The sequence below is a fragment of the Ornithodoros turicata genome, chromosome 5 (assembly GCF_037126465.1).
Source record: "Ornithodoros turicata isolate Travis chromosome 5, ASM3712646v1, whole genome shotgun sequence".
Lineage (NCBI taxonomy): Eukaryota > Metazoa > Arthropoda > Arachnida > Ixodida > Argasidae > Ornithodoros > Ornithodoros turicata.
In genome coordinates, this window is record NC_088205.1 from 65,937,616 (window position 1) to 65,950,815 (window position 13,200).

Below are 13,200 nucleotides of genomic sequence, written 5' to 3' on the forward strand. Positions count from 1 at the left end.
TAAAGATATCTGCGTTCCTTCCTCCATGGATATACAACACTATAACGAAACGAAACCGTAGCGTGTACCGTCTCGGCGTAGCCATGGTAACGCATAGGTTGCCTGACCATCAGCAATCATCTGCTAAGGCTACACTCTGAAGGCAGCACTTCACCGCATAGCACCAATAGCACGCTGTGTGCCAACCATTGCCAAGAATGATAGGGTTATCGCGTCTGATTCGAAGGGCGTACGACTTTTTGTGGCACTTATCATATATCCAAACTGCCACAAAAAGGCGTACGCCCACCTCTCTCTTCAAATCAGTAGCGATAACCATATCATTCGTGGCAATGGTTGGCGCACAGCGTGCTATGCGGTGAAGTTCTGTTTTCAGAGTGTAGATATGGCGCAATCCGTTGTACTGGGTAGTGTTTATAGTACTGTTTTGGAAATACGCAACTTGGCCGCTTCTTCGTCCTCTGCTTGTCCGGAGTGCTGTTACGTTGTGCACTGTGAAAGATGTGTAGTGATTACCATTTGAACAGTAGTCAGCTCTTCGAAGGAAGCCGCCGCAGCAGAGCAGTAGCGACGGCTCTCTCTGGCGAGTTCGCCCGTGTCGGCTGCCCCTGGAAGATTGCTTGTATGGCATGAAGCGGGAATGCAGAGACTTTGAATTTACGATCTCGGCAGTGCGAATGAGCGTTTTCTTTCCCTCCTTTTTTTATAATTTATTGCATCGTACGGTATCGCGTTTGCGTACGCAAAGCCGATAGTGTACGGTGCACTAAAGCTCACTAATCTCGTGACAGTGCATGCCTGGTTTCCGTGAGAACACCCAATTATTAATTACTATGGGGTGCAGTACTCAATGTACGGGCATCGTCCCGTTTATTGCACATCATTCTTGTCTAATACGTTGGGTTCTAAGGTCACTGGTTCGAAATTGAGCGGTCGTGCAGCCGCCTGCACACCGACGCAGACGGCAATGGTTTTAGCAGACGACTGGCGGATCGTATCATAAGTGTGCGACGTGTAGAGCAGCACGCGTTCATAGGAAAATGCACAAAACGGGCACTCAAATGTTGTATACGTAAACAACTTCATGGCAGTGTAAGTACATGTGCTGGAACTGCTCGCTTTATACAAGCCAGCTGCCAAAAGTGTACGAAAGTGTGTCCCAGTGCGTCAGGAAACAACAAAATAGCGCGTGAAAAATCGGCTGTTGTTCCAGACCTCCGACATTGCCTATTTACATATTCCGTGTACTTCCGCTCTTTATGTACATTTCAACTTCTTTGTCGCGAACAGCCACTGCAAATGCCAAATATCTCCATGTTTCCGTTCCGAAACGAGTGGATAATTTTTCATGAGTCTCTCCTCGTTTTTCTCTGGCATCCTGTGTACTTGAACAACACCACACAAGGGAAAACACGTCGTTGTTTTCATGGCCAAAGTTAAGTGTACGAACCTGTGACAGTACCAGACTATGATTTATGAACAACGCAAAAAGAAGAAGAAAAAAAAAATGCTGCTCACTTAGTCGTCAATTCAGAGCATCGCTACAAAAGGTCTGGTGCATAGTGTAGGAGACTTATAAAAATGTATTTTCAATGTGATTAAATTACTACGAGTATTAGAGCTACATGTTCCGAAAAGCACTTTTTTTTTACAGTTGCAATTACAATGTAGCAATTGTACAGTTAACTCTGATGAGTAATTGAGAACCACATTCATGGCAATATATCGGGTTTCACAAAGCTTGAATATATAGTCATTGCATATATCTACAGGGTGCCCCAGAAAACGTGTCATTGAAGTATAATAAAAAAACTACACCACCTAGGGTCATGCGGTCAATGGCATTTGTTCTTACTGGGTTTTTGCCACCTCCTCATGTGAATGTCGTGTAACGTAAGTTTAATTATGTACATTTTTGCGAGCTTGAATCGGAAATTTGCCTAGTAAAGGTCACTTTTTTACCCCACCAATGTGAAGAGCGTGTCTAATTTACTCAAATAATGATAATTGACAGGGATATTCAGGAGCTATCCCATCGGAAAAAATAGCCGAACATCATGCTCTACGGAGGTCGCACGGAGTAGCGCACGATGAATTTTTCAGCGCTATCTTTGTCAGTACGACGAAAGGAGGTTAGAAACCCAGCCCTCCCCGAAAGAGATAAAACAGGCACGGCTTATCAGGTCCGACTTTCGCTGGGATAATGCTTTCCCTCTCCCAATTTTAGGAACTGGTACTTTTTCTAACAGAACTTCACCACGTAGCACGCTCCTGACCAACCATCATACCGAATGATATCATTCTGTGTCATGATTTGTTCAAAACAGGGGGGAGGCGCCTATCTGGGACAAGATAATCTGTTCCAGATAGGCGCCTCCTCACATTTTCAACAAATCAATGCACAGAATGATATCATTCGGAATGACGGTTGGTCAGGAGCGTGCTATGCGGTGAAGTTCTGTTTTAACAGTCGGCACAGTTCCCCTAGAAGTCGGCCCAGGACGCACATTTCCCCAGGGCGTCAGTCGTGACGTTGCCCACATACGTGAGGCCGACAACGGCAAGCCCTTTCACCATCACCACCACCACCACCATCTGTTTTAACAGTGTACTATCACTCTGTGGGCTGGCTTCGGAACCTCCTTTCGTCGCACTGAGAGCGATTGCGCTCAAAAAGTCAGTGCGCGTTATGGTCCGGTGCCCCGAAAAGCATGATATTCGGCTATTTTTTCCGATGGGATAGCTCGTGAATATCACTGTCAATTATCATGAATTTGAGTGAATTCGGCACGCTCTTCGTATTGGTGGGGTAAAAAAGTGACCTTTACTTGGCAAATTTCCGAGTTCAGTTCGCAAATATTTACATAATGAAACTTTGAGTACATGACATTCACGTTCGGAGGTGGCAAAAACCTAATAAGAACAAATGCTGTTGACCGCATGATTCTAGGTGGCGTAGTTTTTTTTTATTATAATTCAATGACACATTTTCTGGGACACCCTGTACATGAATGAAGGAAGAAATAGGATATGTGTACTTAGATTGACAGAATAAGCTTGTGACACGCTGCTGCACAGCTGACAAGAAAAAGGACTACACAAAATCGCGCCTTTTTTCGCGGGTCTTTACATTCCAGGCAGAAGTAACCGATTTTCGTTCTCTTCAACGCAAACACCAATCCGGACAATTCTAACGTGCAATAAAGCGGACAAGCAGAGCCACCTATGAGTAAAGTTTCAAGCGCACGGAGCAACGCGTCTCTGAGCCAGGCGCCGTCGAGCAAGAAATGTTGCCTCTTGCCAGGTGTCTCATCTACCTTACCCTAATTAAATTACAGATTAGAGATAGACGCTATCAAGCAAATTCTGCGAGTAACTAATGGCAAAGACTGTGTAATTAATTGCTGTGGTTCCGCTACTTGTAGTTAATTACTTTAGAGTCATGGTAACACATCCAAACTCTGACGTCATAGGGCTTGACGTGTACCTCAGAAGACCTGGAGGCCTGGTTTTTGTGTCTCCCTTACGAAATCGCAGTCAAAGTAGAGCTCCAATTTCATTTCTAGTCACGCTCATATCGTCCCTTCCGATCACGAACCATGAAAACCATAACCCATCTTCGCAGAGCACGGATGAAGACCGGTTTCGACGCTATCGACGCAAGGGGAGCTCATGATCTGCCTAAGCTCGTGAGGTGACCATTTCTTACTAAGATGCCTTCTCAGGTGCAACGCAAACCTTGTATGTAGAGAAATGGATAATGGCTTTAATTTTTAAGCTGTGAAAGTGGCTGTTATTGAGATTACCTGTCCCTCTTGGTCTTTACCAACCTCAAATGGCCTTTGGCGTAAATATGCGAAAACGACAAGGCGGCGCGTTCAACATCTTCGTGCTTGGTCTATGTTTCCACCACAGGGTTTTTCTATCGCTTTAGAAGACAACAATACGATTTTGACACGCGACTGCCGCTTCTGTGTCTGGACTCTCGCCCCCCCCCCCCCCCCCCCCCACACACACACTTTGTCAAAATTGCTTGTTCCATGCAGAAATCCAGCCCACCAAAGCTCAAAGCTCTTCTGATATTTTTGGACACCGTAGGACGTCAGTCCTCACTGTGAGGCAACTCATTAGTCTATTTCCCATATCACCTCGCCCTTGCGCCTGGTAGGGTTTTCCTGGGTTTTCCTCGGGAAAACCCAGGACATATGTCGGCACAGTTTCCTTAGAAGTCGGCCCAGGACGCACATTCCCCCAAGGCGTCAGTCGTAACGTTGCCCACCTCTGTGAGGCCGACAACTGCGAGCGCCTTCATCACGACCACCACCACCCAAACTCCCCAATCATCGTCATCAGATAAAGTTGTTGTTGTTGTTGTTGTTTGTGTCAACAGATGTGATTGCACTGCAGGGGGTCCCATGAGACATTCTCTGAGGTTGCACTCGACAAGAAGAGTTCGTACCGTAAGCTTCGCAACGGCCGTGCGTAAAAGGAAATATGGAAATATGCGTGCGGAAATATGGAGCGTGGAAATATATTTATTAGAAGAGAAAAAGCAAGGGGAAGAAAGCGGAAAGGTCAGACAAACGGTGTGTCTACTTGCTATTTAGTTATTTTTATTTTTCGCAGGAACATAAGTTTCAGCAGGTACACATAAGGCAGACGACCCTGTGGGAAAAGACCCCTATTCCTCAAGAGTATAGTAAGCAAAACTAACTCAATAACGAAGCTTCGTAGCCGTCGTAGAGCCCTCATGGCCAGGTCTCGCTTTGTGGGAAGGATGCAGAGTGGAGAGAACACGTACTCTCGCTTCGAGAACAGACTCTTTTGTTTCACACTATGTATACAGCAAACGAAATCGGATCATATTGGGTTGCGTGGGTTACGATCACGCTGCGTTGGGCGCGCAAGGATCACCCTGCAGGAGAACCGTACCTTGGCCTGTCCCCTTGCAAGTTATGACACAAATGACAAGTAGGGAAAATACACGTACGTCCCGTGTTTTTGTCTAACGTGCCAGAGAGCAGCTCACAGTACCGTATCACAAATGTCAATGATTGGTAGCGATGTGAACAGGCGATATAGTCCATCCCACTAAAGTGTGGAGCATTCCAAGTTGTATATCAAAGGGGGAAATAGACGCGAAGAAAATCGGCTCCGTGGATGGTGGTGTAAATAGAACACTGCTCGCCTATAGGTTGCTCACAAAGCCCCACTTGAAGCAGTCAATGTCTCGACTTGGAGCATCTCGAACACCGACACTCATCGCGTCATCTGACATTGCTGTAGGAGTCTCCGCCAGTGAAGCCGGTGAAGCAGCGCCGAAGAGGTCACGTGCTTCGGACTGCCAATGGGAGTGGCAGTGGCGCTCTGTCCTCTGACGTCAGAGCGTGATGCGTGCGTGTGTCCAGTTGTTTGTATCACGCCAAGTACGACACGAAGGAAAATGCGCTTCCACCAATTTGCGGAAGTTAGAAAACTCCTAAGATTCGGATTATCCAAGAGCAGATGGCGTCATCGAAAGTTGGCGTCTCTTTCCCTGCAACAGCGTGAGCGTCTCCGCTCTTGACCCACTGTTGGAAATCACCCAGCAGCTGTGGTGAAGAGACGGAAATCACCTTCCAGGAACAATGTTGTGAGACGCATTGCCACACCCTATGATGTCATACTTTTCAAAAACTAGAAATTAATTTTTCGTCACTTCCGCTTCACACAGAAGAACAGTATATTGGGAGAATACAATGCGAGACACGTGGTTTAGACCCAAGAGTACCCTGTTATACGGGCATTCTTCAATGATCATTGAAACTAATAACCATTGAACATGTGCGTACCGCCACCAAGTGTGTAGCGTGTCACCTACGTGGCAGCATTGGATCCAATGCTCACTGAGAAGTTGATACGTTACACGACAGGGGCGGATTTAAGGGGGGGCGACCGCCCCCCCCCCCCATACGGCTGTGTTCCCTATGTAAAAACCCTATCTCCTGGATGATGCTGTGCCGCAAAGCACAAAATTTTCTTAACACCGCCCCCCCCCCCCTTAACGAACCCTTAAATCCGCCCCTGTTACACGGTAGGTGGCACTTCGCGCATGTTTCAGGCTCGGGTTCAGCATAGCCATTGGTTTCAGTCATCGTTGAAATAAATGACCATTGAACATGTGTGTGCGTGGCGCCACCAAGTGTGTAACGTGTCAACCTGCCAGGCAGCACGGGAGCGAATGCTGACTGAGAAGTTGCCACGTTGCACTGGGGGGCGCTTCGCGCATGTTCGCGCATGTTCGATGGCCAATGTCCAAAAGAACAGTGTGGTCTGTGCAGTTCTCATTGCACTGCTCAAACTTCAGGTTCAGTTGTACCATATTAATTCTTTTCACGAAGAAACACGCACGACGGCAACTTTAAGTTTCATCTCATTCACATATGGCGGATATCCTTATCGGGTTGTAGAAAGAAGCCAGAGAACAAGTTTCTGTTCGGACACGGTGATAGCTGTACAGAGTTGCACAAGAGCCAGATTTTTCAGTAAGATTTTAGTCTAGTCGGTAATATCGGGGAAATGCACATAAATGCTCAGTTTGCCGCGTCGAGAAAGGAACTTGCCAACTTCTACCCGGAATCTCCGCCCACCTAACGAATGTGTCAACGAAATGAAAGCCCCTCTTCCCGCTTTTTTTTTCTTCTTCTTCTTTTCTTTACGTTTCAAGTAGAGGGTGAACGAGGTCTTCTCTCCTAAGCCTCGAATGAGCTTATTGAATCAAGAAAAGACAAATAGATTGTTCTACAATGTCCTTTTCTTCTCTTCAGCCTTCTTATGGGATGAAATTTGCCGCTGTGAAAGGAAATCTTGCCATCCACAGCAACTTTACGACGTGCCGTGCGCAGTAATGCGTAAATTCCCTGGTGTCTGCAAAAAAAAGGAACATAAGTCGGAAAGTCACACACATACATACAAAAAATAATTTTACGAAACGAAAATGTTCGAGAATCTCTCCCTTTTCTCTCTCTCTCCCTCTTACCTTTCCTTTCTCCTGTCGCCCACTTCCGCACGGTTGCTTCGCCACGAAGCAGCAAGAACGTACAGGAAAGCCGACTTTACGGAAGCAGCTCACGTTATACGCGTGCATAGTGAATGGGCCTTAGAACTGCGCAGTCCACAGACGTACAATGACATAGGTCACTATAGTGAAAGCGCAGAATAGCTTTCTAGCTTTTGAGCGAAGTTCTGTGATGAATTGAGTTGCACCGAAGCGGATTTTCTAGGGGAGAGAGAGAGAAAAAAGGAAGCGGATATATTAGGCATTGGAAGGGATATCAGCCGAGTGCTCAGACTCACAACTTGAAAATGGACAGAAAGATGTCACATTAGTGGACCAGGACGCGTAAGACCACTGTAAGAAATACATATACGCTGCGCTTTATCCGGTACTCTTACGTAATATGTGCCCCCTTTTTTTTCGGACGGACAGCGAAAGCATCTTACTTTTACGTTGGTCGAGTTCTTTTGCCCATCCAGAGATGACATTGTTAGTTGTAGACGCGGGGTGTTTTGCTGCAAAGCCTTGCGTGCTTTTTCTTGGTTTTGTTGCTTTCTTTTATTTACTCTTTTTAACTTGCTTCGCTCCCGGAAAATAATAATTTTCGTCCCCCCTTCCCCCAACAAAAATGACAATCTCACGTTTTCTAGCTCATCACAATAACCTCGTTGCTGTTGGCGTCTTGTTTTGCTCTTTGCCGTAATATACACAACATAACTGGCAACAGTTTACCAACTTTCACAGTGTTTCTTTTTTTTTTTTTTCGGAACCAGACAACAAATGAGTACAAACGCATTCTTATTCAGAATCATAGAGCTCACAACTAGGGCAGTAATTTTAAAACCGACGTGAATAGTTATACAGGGTGTTTATTTTAATCCTTTACAGAATTTTTATTAAAAAGGTACGAGAGCAGCACAGATGTCGTTTACAAGTCAATCAATCAATCGTTTTTGCAATTGAGTTATACGGCCAGGCGTGCATTCTCTCGAAGAAAGTATGCAACTACGAGGTGACTAATTACCTAAAATTCATTAATTAACTCTTTAATTGGGGATTTCGGGCCAGAGCGAGATAGCAGAATCAGAGACTGCCCTCGTTGAAGCCAATTCCACGTTTAAAAAGTCCTGAAACACACACGTGCGTTAAAATATCCAACCCCGAATGAGCCGAAACCGAAACTGCGGCGACCGGCAACGCAGACAGCACAGCGGTCATTCACGTCAGGGGGCCACGTGATTTGGAGCGATGGAGATGATTGGTGTAGGGGTCGATCAGCTGGCCAGATAAACCGCTTTCCGGCCTAGATAAGCATCCGTCGGCGTATAGACGAGGCGCTCTTGCGGCGCGCTTTTTCCGTTTCGGCTCATTTGCGTACCGAAATTCAGGTACGGATATTTCACGGCACGCGCTCTTATCTTGATTTTTAAGAGATAGAGTGGCTTTCAACGAGGATTGTCTCCCGTTCTGCTATCTCGCTTTTGCCCCAAATCGCCTAATTAACGAGTTAGTTAATGGATTTTATAGTCAGTGACAACATAAGTCATACACTTGGCCCCGCCCCCATACAAGAATCGCTCCGCGCGCGTGAATGTAGTGCGGCGCGGCCAAGTGGGGACTGGGGGAGGAAGAGAGCGACTGGGAAGCTGGCACTACATCGCGAAGCGGGGGCGTCGTGCAAAGGCTGGTAGCCAATCGCAGCAGCCTTCCACGGATGAGCGGGCGGCCCCAATTGTAGGACTTAAGTTGTCACTGACTATAGGTAGGGTTTTCGGCGTTTGCCGAAAAATGCCGAAAGATACCCACCGAATGATTTTTTTTTTTTTTTTTCAAATTCGGAATATTCCGAAAAAATCCGAATATGCAGTACCATGCCAGCTGCCATTTTGAATAGGAAAGAGAAATCCCCGTTGGAATGCCACCCACTTGTGGACCGTAGGTCAAGCCTGCATTAGAGGGTTTTAGTGCATCGTACGCTACCGCCTTTGCGTACGTAAGAGATAGCGTTGGTGGTCCCGCGCACGCGCAAAACGTAAACAGAGCCTCGCGCAGTGCTCAGAACCACCACGCTATTCCTTACGTACGCTCAGGCGATAGCGAACATTGCACTAAAACTCCCTATTATCTTCGGACGGTGCCATTGTTTGGTTGTGCTTCAGCACTTATAGAAGGATGACCTGGTTGTGAGGTCTGTTATCGCCAAGAAATGTTCGGAATTCCCAAACGGTTGCAGAAGCCGATCACTGACTCCCTAGCCTTCTAGTTCGACTTTTTACTCTTTGAACTCTTCTGGCTACACCCCTCCAATAACGACTTAGACTCACCCTTGTTTCCGTTTCTGAGGCCCGTTAACACACGGTCAAGCCAGCTTCGTCTGGAATTGAATAGATGCCCGCATTCGGGCATTTATTTTCCGGGCGGAATATAGCTGCCGAAAGAATCCGATTTTTTAGGGTGCCATATAAATGCCGATAAACACCCCCAGAATTATCTTGAAAGAAAATGCCGAAAACCACAAACCCTAATTTTAGGTAAGTAGTCATCTTGTAGTTTTATACCCTCCTCCAAAGGATGTCTCCTTGACCGTAGAACTCAACTGCAAAAACGACACCTGCACTGCGCTCATAGTTTTTTTTTAAATAAAAATTCTGTAAAGCATAAAAATAGATTGTATAACCCAGCCGAACGTATATACAGCATATGTACGTGATACGGGCCTGCAGATCTTCGCGTGACGCAGCACTCGCTTTTTGTTGCAACCTCTCTCTCTCTCTCTCGCTCTTGGGCTTACGAGTGCACCTAGCGCGAGCACTCTAGCTAGCACTCTAGCTAAACGAATATATTCGGTTTGGAAGAGACAGTCCGCGTCGACTCGAACTTCAAATATAGACTTTTACATTCGGTTCGACATTCGTAAAAACTTCGAATGGTCGTACAGCCCTACTTACGTCATTTACACAATGATTTATGCAGCTCCGTTGCATTACCGGAGAGAGAACACGTATTGTGTCGAGGCGGAACTCACGGACAGATGTCGCATTGGATCCAACTGAACGAAGAGCTATATTTAGTCTCTCTACACAGGACGTACATTAACAACGCACAAAGCAAAGCCCAAGTACATCCCCGCGCGGGCAGGTAGGAAATAAGAGACACAACGCTGTGGGACACCTGCATATAGCATTCCTGACCAATAGCTGGTTCTCTCAGGTTCGTGTCACCGAAAACCTATTACAGTTCGGACCGCGAATGTGGTGGGTATAGCGTTCTTGATGTCGGTGATGGGAGGCCGTCTCTCCCGCTGATCCCCTATGGATTTCCTATAGATTATAATGCGACGAGCGAAGGTCTATTTTCTGCTCCTATAGTGCGTTTTTGTGTTTCCGATGTGGGTTCGTAGCAGGCCTGCGTCAAAGACACTTGATATAGCGTGTAGCAGTGTGGTTAACACAATCATATATAACGTAGAAGCTGCGTGAGAGCGCGGTTTTAAATTTTGGAGTTCATTGCGCTTTTCGGCGAAATTTTGGAGCGATCGGCCAGTTTTTTTCTTTCCTTTCTCAACCTTCCACCAGCACGGGCCGTCTCGGAGGCTCGAAGACTGTCGTGCATGCGAGCGCATTTTCTTTTCTTTTTCTTTTTTTTCGTGGAATAACACAACCGTAGTGTCCAGGTTGTGGAAAACTAAACGCTAACAGAGAGATCGAGCGGTCGTGACGTTGATCAGACAGAGACGTCAGCTTTTTGCACAGTCGAAAACGGAAGGGGGCTCATCTTCCGAACGCCCACTACCATCAAAGATGTTTTCACGTATCCCCTATACATATATCCTTTCACCCCGGTCTCTACTGCACACCCTTCCACATCTCGCTGTCAAGTAAGACGAGGATATCGCGTTGAAACTCGCAATGAGCAACAATTAAATATGTACGACTTTACCCAGGTATGAAGCGCTGCTACCACGTTGCCAGTTCTGGAGCGTAGCTCGGCGTTTCGGGCCTTCGAAACTCACGATCACAATCATCTGATAAGGCGTCAGTTCGGGCCTGCTACGAACTCGCGTGAAGGTCGACATGGCGTATCGGTGAGCTCGATCATGCCGGATACTGGCGCACTCACCAGATAACATCACACCTGCTCTGTTTACAAGGGTGATGTTATCCGGTGAGTGCACTAATATGCTGCATGATCGAGCTCACCAATACGCCATGTCGACCTTCAAGTGAGTTCCTAGCGGGACCCGAAATGACGCCTTATCAAATGATTGTGGTCGTGAGTTTCGAAGGCCCGAAACGCAGAGCTATCTTCTGGAGTCACAGACTTTCAGTCCCATAGCTGTTTGAGCACTCCTTGTATGTACTATGTACCAAAGCCGATACACCCCTATACAATCGCTGTGCAACAACACACTGATAATACATCTGCCCCATTGATAGCGGCAGTTCATCATCACGAGCGTATATACCCTTATCGACCGTCTGTTAGATGACTTGAAGGAGCTTCGCAAAAGTTCTCTCCTTGTCACACTTCACATTGGTGTCAAGCACAGAATGAGATACAAGAGAGTTCTTAAAAAAAAAAAAAGACAGGGTAGAGACGTGCTTTTGTGTCCCTAAAGAAATAAGGGATCGTGCACTGCGAATGCCAATAACCCATTTAGTGTATTGCATAATGTGGAGTGACGGCTCCTTTATCTATGCTTGGGGCCCAAAAACCCTTCACCGTATATTCTAAATCTCTTTTTCGTCATGTACGGATTAGAAACATAAACTGCACGAGTGATTCGTAACGCTTTTTGCGCTTCAAGGATTGCGCCAAAGTGTAAACATGAAATAAACAGCGCGAACCGGTTGCTTCTCACATGCAGTTCCTCTGGATTATCTCAAGGTCCGTTCAGTTTATTTTATTTGCTAATGCGCTAGAGGGATAAAGCTTATATGCTCACTGGAAACATTCATAGAATAGGCCGTGACCACAAGGAATCAACGTACGATGTGTATTCACGCGCGCGCACGGGCAATATACAGTATATAGAGTGTCGTGTAGTTATCTCAAGAACGCAAACTAGTCTTAAAGGTATATACCGTCAAGCAGGAGACAGGCCGGTTTATGGTAGTTCAACAACTTCGTTGCTTGTAAACCCAGGTCGTATACATGTGACGGAGAACGGTTAATAAAAATTTGAGGGCGATTAATGTAATTAATGCGATGACAATGCGTTAGCATTAGACGTTCGTCTTGCTTCTAATTGCTTCTCTCGTGCTTTTGTTCTACTTCTTATATTTTTATATAATTTTTGCTTGAGGAATTTATTCAATGTCAACACTAGTACACTATTACACTATTTGGAATTCATTACGATGGGAATTAATGCACGAGCTACTATGTACACATGATTGCATGACTGTGACTATATACACATGACTGCACGACTGTGGTTATGTACATATGATGGGTGTTCTATATACATTATACTATAATTTTTATGTATTGTTACGCTCATTAAAGGTTCTCTGATGAACTTTTAATCTGCTTGTTCGATTGCATAAACGGTTCGTTTTCGGAAATTTAGCTATACCAAGACAGATGAGAGTAATTCTATGTTTGTATGACTTACTTGTATTCTCCGCTCTTTCGTGCATACAGGATGCATATGTACACATTACCTAGACAAATCAGAACAGACACATTTCTTTACAGTGACCGAACCATTTATTTCGACAATTTGTTTCGTCTTACTGCTTCCTACTTCTTTTTGTCCTTACTTCTTTGTCCTTACTGCTTCTCACGCCTTGTTTGTTCTTACTTCTTCGTTGTTTCTTAAATTATACATCGTTCATATTAGAAGACCAGAAGCCACCAACTTCAGCTTCTGGCTGTGTCTGATCCTTTAACGTGACTAGCATGGCCTTGTAGTCCGTGAAATGGCAATTGATGTACTTGACGCCCCCCCCCCCCCCCCTTCTGACGCTTTACTTCCAGTTTCAGCTGCGAACTGAGGTTGCCTCTCCTCTTCAGTTTCAGACTCTCGGCGCATAGCTTCAGAGTCTGCTTTGTAGTTGAAGTAGAACCACTAGTAGATGCTGATACCACTAATAGATGCATACTAATGCTGACTGAAACACCACGGTGTTTCAGTCGGCACGGCGCCAAGGAAAGCTGCA

At 45.8% G+C, this 13,200-nt stretch overlaps 1 long non-coding RNA gene across 1 annotated transcript; it reads right to left on the reverse strand.

The window, feature by feature from the left end:
* Positions 1-6,523: 6,523 nt before the first annotated feature.
* LOC135396143 (uncharacterized) lies at positions 6,524-11,050 on the reverse strand. The gene is made up of 3 exons (XR_010423326.1): positions 10,976-11,050; positions 7,019-7,258; positions 6,524-6,906 (listed from the first exon to the last, which is right to left on the reverse strand). It is a non-coding gene; the product is annotated as an uncharacterized LOC135396143 (long non-coding RNA).
* Positions 11,051-13,200: the final 2,150 nt, after the last annotated feature.